The sequence below is a fragment of the Alosa pseudoharengus genome, unplaced genomic scaffold (genome assembly GCF_046254945.1).
Source record: "Alosa pseudoharengus isolate Yale_2024_CS ecotype anadromous, Long Island Sound unplaced genomic scaffold, YU_APseudo_1.1 YU_APseudo_1.1_scf_21, whole genome shotgun sequence".
Taxonomy (NCBI): domain Eukaryota; kingdom Metazoa; phylum Chordata; class Actinopteri; order Clupeiformes; family Clupeidae; genus Alosa; species Alosa pseudoharengus.
Window position 1 is genome coordinate 21,624,151 of NW_027468674.1, and position 10,800 is coordinate 21,634,950.

Consider the following 10,800-nt stretch of genomic DNA (forward strand, 5'->3'; position numbering starts at 1 on the left):
CCAGCCACTCTGAAGCAGTCAAAGGTGATTATAAACTAGTCAAAAAGTCGAGACAGGACCCATCGTCAACATTTCTGTGTCCACCACTCTAGTTCATCCAAAACAAACGGGGGTCGTTTCTAGAAAGCATCGTTTGCTAACTTGCGTCGCAACCATGGTAGTTCGCTCCATCGTTCTTGGATTTGGTGTTTCTAGAAAGCGTAGTTCGAACTCTCAATCGCAAACAAGGACGCAAAGTTTGGTCGTTTGAACTACTGCCCCTAGGCAGACGCACTTGTGTCGTTCCTTGGTAGTTCCTGATGGTGTCTGGAGCGCCTAACCAAAAATCACAACCGCCTAACCAAAATTTGCGAAGTGGATGTTTATCTAGTGACTCAATGATTGATCTATTCTGTAGCTTAATTTTGATTAAGACACTGACTCCCCTACTTGGCTCATTCTTGCTATTTATGTTAATTCAAGTATTGCCTTGCTTTTAGTATTATAATCTTCACAGCCCCTTACATCAGCAGTGATAAATAGTGTAGTAGTCTTATGATGTGAGATTGTCCTCTTGCATCTCGCTACCTGCAGGTGAACTAGTGTGACACGTAGATTCAATTGTTTTTGACTGATGTATTGTATGGTCTCTCGATGTAGAGTAACTAGGCTATATACATAAATATGTATGGTCAAAACCTATGGTTGTGTCTCGTAGGCCTATCTTACTCAGAGATGAAAAGAAGAGATAAGATGCGAACTCCGGCCGAGCGCAGTGCACCGACGCGCTGCCGTTGAGCCACGAGACAGTTGATAAACTATGGGATACCCAGAGATTTGTCCAGGCTATATATTTTTTCCAACATAGATATTTAACACAAATAATGACTCATATTGGTCTGCTTAAGTTAACTGTTACTGTATATGCTAAGTTAACTGTTACTGTATATGCTTGCAATAGGTTTAGGTTTTGGCTGATGGCAATGACAATGGCAGCATTAATCACTCGGTTTAGATTAGAAAAATGTCGACATAGGCCGTGACAGAACATTTCTAGGGCGTGGGGTATTAAACGTTGCCACTGTTTCCACCAATGATATGTATCGCTGCATCATCAACAACGTTGTTGGAACTACGGTGTTCGAACGTCAGATGTAGCGAATTGCGACACAGGTACGATGCTTTCTGGAAACAGGTGTAACAGTGTCGTTGTTTGGTCGCAAGTTGCGTCGTACCATGGTGGTTTAGCAACGTAGTTGCTAACTTTTCTAGAAACGACCCTAGGGACTCAAAGTGCTAAATACCGAAATTATAAATACAATTAAATACTTCTATGAAATACTGCATGCAAACTATTTCAGTATTAAGATACTTGGAAGATTGGTGCAATAGTTCATTAGAAATTAAAAGGTGCTAACAATGAAAAGATTCAGTATTTGAGAAGCCACATGTGTAACATGCATGCATGCTGTTGGGATAATTTTGTGTGCCACTAACAAGACACACACACACTAGACTACAGTCTTACAAGGATGGGACTGACAAGAGAATCTGCAGCAAAGAATGCAGTTGTGCAACTCTCCATGGAAAGGGCGCGTGCACAGGGTAAGGCAGAGATTGTGTCACTGCATGTATTTGTGCATCCGATCCATGACGTGCATTCACAGAGAAATCCCGTCATATAAGTGACTAACGCTCTAGTGATTAATACCCTAGTCTAGCAGATTGGGAAGTGTAGGCTATATCCAGGGGTGAAAGTAGTTTTTATTTCTTGGTGGTACCATGATATAGAGATATATTGCGCGTGCAGAGCGCGCGCCGAAAATTTCACTTAGCCTAATTATTTATTATTTATTTATTTGTTTATTTACTGTATTATAGTCTACTTATCAAGCATTCACTAGGACTTCTTATCACTCTAGTATCACTCTTTAACCCACCTGTATCTGTTTTTGATTATGAATAAATTGCAAACACTTAATTTCAACATTTATTTATTTATTTAGCCTAGTTACTCTGCTCGCTCCCACTTCCAATCGTTTGTTTTATATAGGCTACTGTATATCATGAAACACGTTTCTTTGAGTCATGCCTTTTTATTTGGGAGACTACAACATACTTCTGTCCGCTAAAACACTTTCATTATTGCTGCGCAAGATCTGGTTAAGCCGTACACGAGCTGTCTGTCTCTTGTCTCTCCAGCAAAACACTACACACATAAAACCAGAATAGGCTATTAAACATAAACATATTTTTCTTTAGCCTGTATGTTTTTTTTTATTTGGGAGACTTTCCAAGAAACGTCCGTCTGCTAAAACACTTTGGATACCAGTGCACGTTGGCGCAATTACTGTAGGCTACTGTACGCGCGCTATAGCTTGCTCGTTGTCTGTCCAGCTGCACGGGAGGTTTAGACACAATTCAGATACAGTTCAGAACGATGTATATGAAATATATTTTGGGGGAAACGTGTTGCTTCTGGTAATTTGACGTTAGCAGTTGTGTTGTCATGCTGAAAGTGCTATATTTTTCAGCGACAGTATAGTTTTCTTTCCGGTACGGCGTACCCTCTCCCAATATTTTTGTGGTACTCCGTACCGGCCAGTACCGGCTTACTTTCACCCCTGGCTATATCGTGAAAGTGAAAATACGATATTAGAATGACAAACAAAAGTTAAGGTTAAGAAAACTGATGCTCTGAATAGCCTATTGATTCAGCTGTCTCTAAAAGTTTCTCTAATTGATGCATTTCACTGTAATTTGGAATTTTAGCTCTACTTTGGATGTAAAAGTGTCTTAGGAGAAGGGGAAAAGAAAAGCACAACACTGCTTCCGTCATGGTGCATCCAATTTATTAGTGAACTGATGTTTTGTTCAGTCAGACCTTCATCAGGAGTCATCACGTCATTTTATTAAAACAGTCACCAAGACAAACCCTGAGCTTCTCACATTACAAATACACAGTCAGTCAACCTGAAAGCAGTGAATGCAAGCAAATATTCTGTAAACCTTTCCAACCTCAGTTGAACTAGCACAATGTGTTTGCATTATAGTGTGAATAAGCATTAAAGCCTGTGTTGCAGGTTAAAAACCACTGTTGATTAATGGGTACATAATGCACTCAATATATGTATATCATTTCAAAAATGTCTCCAAATGGTGTTAAATGCCAGTTTTTGTTGTTTTTAGCATTAGCGGGTTTTTTTACGCAAATCGGTGATGACGTCACTTTGGGGACTACATGATCTGCGCTTCATTCATTTCAATGCATTTCAATGGACATCGTGGTTACACTTTCAACATAAAGTTTGTATATTTACACTTCGAATTTTGTCACAGCATTTATATCACAGCTACCCTATGATCTACCAATGGTAATAACGGTGCCTGATATCAATTTAGTGGTGCCCCTGAAGCTATGTACAAACAGGTGGCAATGATGTTAAAACGCAAACTGCCTGTCGAGAGAGCTGAAAATGGCACATTGCGTTTTTCGTGTCATGCATATGCATTCTTGGGAGGATCCAGGGGAAAGTGGGAGTTTAGGTAAAGAGATGGGAGGGGAAGCGTAAAGAGCGCCTAATTATGTATTCCCAGAGAATGTCTAATAAGGGGAGAACCGCCACTCTCGGGAAACTTCCGGTTTCTTCCGGTTGCAGTTCCTTTTCTGGTTCCACATGAGGGCGCTCACGAATAAGTGCAGAATTAATGGAGGTCTATTGAGCTGTACCCCTCAAATCCACTTTTCTCGGGATATATTTTTTTGCCCAGAAATTTGAATGTTGCATGCGAAAGAGGGGACAGAGAAAATTATATTTTTTGAGTCACTTATTTGTTCTAAAAAGCCTTTCAAATGCGTCAATGACGTCATTCATTAGCAGAAAGCTAGTGTGTTGTGGGCAACAACGACCCAACCTGTAAGAAATCGAAAGGACGTAAGTACTCGTTCATTCAACTTTTGACCTATAATCCGTAGTGAGCTTGCAGAAACCACAATCAAATCTTCGATTTTTCAACAACCAGGTGAAGAGACTAATTTAGCCGTCGAGCTCCATAGACCCCCATTGTTTTTGCACTTATTCATGATCGCCCCTAGCGGAACTGCAACAGATTGCAGGTACAATGGAGTTAATAGGGAGTGATCCGGCTCTCCGTAAACAGGCTCTGGTATTCCGCAGGTAGGTTGTACAAAGACTGCTCCTGAAAGCGCATGTCTATTCTGCGCCTAAATACTTCCGCCTTGCAGGTGTTAATCCAAATTGCAATTCAATGCGTCAATAAGAGAACCTTTCAAAGACAATAGAATCGCTATTTAGAGCACCAGCTTTGTAAGTATTTGTACTATCAAAAGCAACCTTAACTTTCGTTGGCTTTTCGAATGTCTTACTTTCACTTTCACGTCATTAAACTTTCCTACTTGCTAGATTTGACCAATCTTCCATAGCCTACATGCACAAGTAGTTTGAGTAGAACTACTGATTTTCATCATCTCCCTGCTTGTTAACACACTCTAAAAAATGATTCATGAGGTTAGTAGATAAAACTTAAAATGAACATTTGAATGAACAAGAACATTTTCGACATAAAAAAAAATTAAGTTTGCTACTTGTACATGTATAGGTGAGTTGACAACTTATTTTAAGGAGTTTGTCATACTGAAAAAGAAAGAAAGCTGTCTCAACTTATTAATATATGGATTTTCAACACACAGTCTTGCTTTCACCTAACAATAGATAAGTATTAAGTTACTGAAACTTGTAAATCTCGTGACCAAACTTAACACAACTAAACGTTCAGAACCTTCCAGACCACGCCTGAGAAGTAAAAGAAATGATGGCACAGGATCCTGTAGCCTGCATGGAACATCAAAGGTACGTGAAAGTAGTCTAGCCTACTATTTTTGTGTTTGTTTTAAAAGAAACAGCTATCAAACAACGGCACACAGTGCATCAAAATCATTGTCACGTGACACTACATATGAAATTAATGTTACAGCTTGCCCTTTTGCTGAATATTTGAAAATATGGATTTAGCTAGCTGTCTACAGACAGTTAGCTATCGTGTCTTCCAAGCTAGCTGCTGCTTTCACGGTAATTAAACCATTTGACAAGATGACTTTAGCTGGCATCTTCAAAGTTACCTGCAGCCTGCCTTTTGATAATTTGGAGTTAGTAAAGGTAAATTTAGCTGTCTGGTGTCTTCAAACTTCACCGTGGCAGCTGTATTCAGCACTTAACATTAGTATTGCTAGTTCTAACACTGCACGTGTTTGAGGATCATATTTGGTCGTCCTAGTTTAGCCTAACATTGTCACTATTTATGAAGGATTGTGGGCCATTTGACATTCTTAGCTTAACCTGAACATAATAGGTAGGCCAACATTTATTTATGTTTTGAAGTTTGAGAAATATTCTGTGTCAATCCCTGCAAACCACGTTGTAGATTTTGTTCATTTTGTTGTTTGTCTTGAGGTAAATTTTCTAACATTGTGCCTTTCTTTTATACAGATAAATGACGAATTCAGACGGATCTCTACATTCATTCATTGCCCAACTGGACCAGTTGCCATTGCTTTAAAAATAAACAATGCTTTCAGAAAATTTTAATCTGTGTGCTTTTATTCAGACAGAAGTGAAGTCAGTTACTATAACTTAAAGGAACACGCCACCCAATGTCAGTAGTAATATATGTTCTTACCTTAACTTTCACGAGTTGAGTCATACCTCTCCCGTGTCGGTACGTGCACTCAAACGCTCTGGTGCGCGGCTGGACTGTGTTAGCATGTTGCTATGCTAGCGGGCTTTGCCGTAACTAAGCGTAGAAGTAATCAAAAACATCCACGTTTTCCCGACTTAAATACAGTTGCACGAGTAGTTGATAGAAATGCTACGGCCACGCAACATGAAACGTGGCGTTTTTCCAAGCGAATAAACAGGAGAACTACAATGTGTGGCGCAATAGCACTTGGGAGTACTTCGACCTAGCGTAGTAGTATTGTTAACACCTAATTGTAGATCCTATCCACCACAGAGTTTAGAATCCATGCTTGATCGACCCCTCAGCCTCCCCCTCCCCTCTGAGCGAGAGAGAGGCACACACACTAGAGATGCGCTGATGGGCTATTATTTCAACCATAACTGCATAGCAAAACTTAGCATCCATCAGCCATCCATCAGCACCAAAGTTTTTTGACCAATTTTCCATCCGCCCACCATCCGCTGGTTGTTTTAATTTAGGCTATATGGGTGATGCAGCGCTGCTGACGTGAGGCTAGAAAGCCCTTGCCTGTTCTAGAAAGACTGATCCAATGCTGCAAATATATTAAAAGGCTAAAGTCGTACATTGGCTATGTTGTAGCCTATCCCCAGAATATCAGCAGCAAATTCAGTCTCTGTCTCGCAAAACAGTCTCCAAATAAAACGCACATCGGCCTGTTGCCTATTCTGCCAGCTTGTGACAATATATCGTCCAAAATGCTTGATTGCATTGCATTCTCCACATTTTTAGCTAAATTTTCATGTACCACATCAGCATTTTTGTTCAGTGAATCTTTTGTAAATTGCTTTACAATTACCGTCGGGCCTATAGGCCTATTGCCTGGCTTTTTTACAATTTTTTTTACAATTACAATTTTTTTACAGCAATTTACAAAAGATTCACTGAACAAAAATGCTGATGTGGTACATGAAAATTACATGTGTGTGTTTATGTGTTTGTGTGTGTGTGTATGTGCATGCATGGGTGTATGTGTGTGTAGCTGATATGGCCCACCATGAATGGAATTCCACAAAACTGCATTCAGAGGGTGTCATAATTATCCTACACTTCAAATTTGAGTGCAGTTTTCAACCTGTCAGCCAAAGATACCTGTTATTACAATGCCTCATTTTTGCTTTTTCATTTTTAACTAGATAGGGCTATACCTCAAATGACTGGATATGACATGGCCCCTGGAGACCAACATACAAAAATAATTTTTGTCATCCTACGCCCTACGGTTCTCTCGATATTCACTTACATATTCATTTATTGTATGACCCCCTATGAACAGAATTCCACGCAACTTGGCATGCATTCAGAGGGTATCATAATGCTACTATTAAAAATTTGTGCAGTTTTGAACATGTCATCCAAAGATACCTGCGACCTGCCTCGTTTTTGCTTTTTCATTTTTTTACTAGGTGGAGCTATACATCAAATGGCAACAGATCAAAACGAAAATCAGTGGTGTCATCCTTGTGGGGCTACATGCTCACCAAGTTTCGTGCACCCTGGTCTTTCAGTGTCCCGGGAATCGTTGACACAAAATTACTGAAAAGAAAAAAAAATCCGGAAGAAAAAACTCTGGCTTAACCTACATGACCACTGCTTCGCTGCTAGTACAATTTCCTTATTTTTCACTTCTATTTCAATTTACATTAAAACACTACATTTCTGTACTACAGAACTTCAATTACAGGTTGGTAAGACACAGAAAACTTGATTTTCAAACATTACATCAGTCATGGTGTGATTTCTTTTAATTTTTCCTTTCCTGATTCTACATCATCAACCTGAGACATGAGTAGTGCTCTTTTACTGTAACAAACAAACACCTCACTGTCTGTGATGAATTCTGAATGAAGCACACCACTCTAGACATGCAAAGATGTCATAACATTGGAAATGGGGACATTGTGTGGTCACTATGTGGAACAGCACAAGAGGGACGTGCCAAAGGCTCGCTCAAAACAGCACAGTAACATGACCCCACTACTTGACAGTCCAATAAAAACATCCATTCTCTCAGAAACAATGTTCAGATCTCAGATTTTTCAGATGTTCAGATCTGATTAGATGAAACACATCTAAACTAGATGTGACTGCCGCTCAGTCCTCTTGTCAATTTGTCTGCAACTCCATCCCCTACTATTGTGTGGGTTGGCAAATTTTTGCAAAATCTGTAGAATCATTTTATGCAAGCAAACCACATACAGAGGCATTCTATATTGTTGAGGTCGACATGATTATCATCAAAACACCTTGCATATTGACTTGACTACCTGTGCTGTGCACTGATGCATTGGGTGCTGCTATTGCTCCGCTTCTAGCCTTTCTGGTCCGGCACTGTGCTGAGTGAGGCAAAACCAATAATGTGTGCTTCTTTTACCGATATTTAACAATATATTTTGCATTTCTTATCTAAATAACGTCAAACTTGGCACTGCACAAACACACACACACACACACACACACACACACACAGAGAGAGAGATAGATTTTCTTGTAATTAAAGGTATGCACCTTTCACCTTGATGGTAAACAAACTTGTAATAGGGGAATCTAGTTATAGTTAACGAGAGAACCAGCCATGCAACTTCAAGAAAGGAAACCCGAAGACAGCTTGTGAGAATCATGAAACATTACCTTGTCAGTATATAGCTCTTTGGAGTTTTTGCCTGTTGTTAATCCTAAACCTCCCAAACAAAAGCATTTTCATTGTGTATAGGGGGGACAAGCCATGAGAAGTAGGCTATTTACCTCGGCAGAGTAAAATACAAATATATTGCGACTCTAGAGGGAGCTCTACAGTCGTCAAAAATACCTGAACCTGCATAGTATACCTTTGTATAGAAAGATGTACTGTATGTGTGCTTCTGTGTGTATGTGTGTGTGTGTGTGTGTGTGTGTGTGTGCGTGCGTGTGTGCTCGCATATTTATGGGTGTGTATGTATGTGTGTGTGTCTGTCATTTTGCCTTCTACATACAGCACCCGTTCTTGAAACAAGGTCCTCCTACAGTCTCCAACATCACAAACAAAACTGGGGAAATCTGCCTTTTCATCCTTTGCACCACATGCTGGAATGAGCTTCAATACACGCTCAACTTGGACTCATTACCCTCCTTAAATGTTTTTAAAAGTACTTTAAAGTTAGCTTACACTGAACAGTGTCACTGCTTCTAGTGTTCTATTTTATTCGAATGTATTCTTTTAGCTCTCCTTAGCCTTTGTTGTCTTTGACTCTGTGTCTTCTGTGTTAGTGTGTTATTGGTGTCTTTGCTCTGTATCCATGTCCCATGTTGTCCATCTTTGTCTTTCTAAATGAAATCATTGCTGACGTCTTGACCAGGACTCCCTGGCAGAAGAGACATTGTGTCTCAATGGAACCTTCCTGGTAAAATAAAGGTAAAATAAAAAATGTGTGTGTGTGTGTAATTTTTCACCATACCCTACAGGCAACCCTTCACTCAACACCACCATCTACAGGCTGATGGATGTACAATCACTAAATGTACACATACATTAATTAATTGTATACCCCCCCATGGATGGAATTCCATGAAATTTGACATATCCCCAGAGGCTGTCAGGGTTATCATACACAAGCAATTTGGTGCAGTTCAGAACATCTTAACCGAAGATAGTCGTGATTATAGTGAAATGTTGTTGCATTTTAATTTATGACTGAGGGGGGGCAAATCACAGATGAGTGCTTATGGGCTAAGTTGATGGGCTAGACGGGCCCTTAAGACCAACATATCATATATCATAAATATTTTGTCATCTTGGGTGCAATGGTTCAGGTTGTTATGTAACACAAACGGCATTTTTCAGGTTTCAGGTGGCCTGAACGCCAGCTACCCTAGCGACGATCATTATAAGCAGTGCCCTTAAATGTACTGTAAGTGGAAAACACACAGACACACACACACAAACATTCTCACACACACACACACACACAAGTCTCCATTCACAAGAAATTCGAACAGTAAACCAAAATGAAAATTCAGCTCACCTTGAATTCTTTTGACATATGACGACAATGTCTCCTCCACTTTAAAGTCTCCATGAATGACCTGACACTTACGCAGCCCCTTGTCTGAGTCTGTGACGACTCTCTGTTTCAGTGACACATTTCCCTTCAGCGGGTCCTCAGAAAGGACATTCACTGTCCCCTCTGTCCCTTGTCCAGTCTCATGAAGGTAAATACAGTCTGTCCTCTTCAGCTGCTTCATTCCCATGGCAGTCACACTGGTCTCAACACAGTTGACGACCAGGTTCGAGTGATGTGGTCATTAGGGTCAGTGTGGATTTCAGCAGAACATCTGTGGGCATGTGCATATAACATATACTGTATATATACATTAAGATTTTTTTTTTCACTGTATAAAAGTGCTGAATGGGCATTAATAAGGACCATTTTGCACCGTGTTTACACAAATAAATGATCAAACATTTTCTATCCCTCACCCTCCTCTTCCTATATGATGCACTTCCTGTTTTAACCCAAATAGTTCACAAAACGGAAGCGTATGAGTAAGTGTATACACTTTTTATCATTTGTATTTTATTGTTATCATGTTACATCTGATTAAGATGAGTTGATCTGACTGAGATGAGTGTAAACTACAGTGCTAGTAAAGGATCTTATCCTGGTCTGCAGTTTGGCCCCACCAACATACTGAGAGTTCATGCTGTGTAAAAATTGGTCCCACCAACACTGAACTAGCAATGCTTAGAGAAGCCTTGCTTCTTATAATGTTTTATAAACAATTGTTACGAGTCATTTCGTATGCCAGCTGAAAAGTATGGTTGGTTTGGTAAGGTCTCTGTCCAGGGTCCTGAAACCCCCCTCGCAAGGGTATGTGTGGGAGTGACTGCTCAGACAGGAGTCAGCCAGGATCCCTGCGTGCACTACACCCCTGTCTATTCCCAACTGAGCAGGACAGGAGGTAATTGTGTGAGCATCAACTGGAATGACAAGGTGGAAGAGGGAAAGTGGGAATAAATTGCCAAATACTGTAAGAGGTCTGGGAAAATCCCAATGCTCGCCTCCCAAA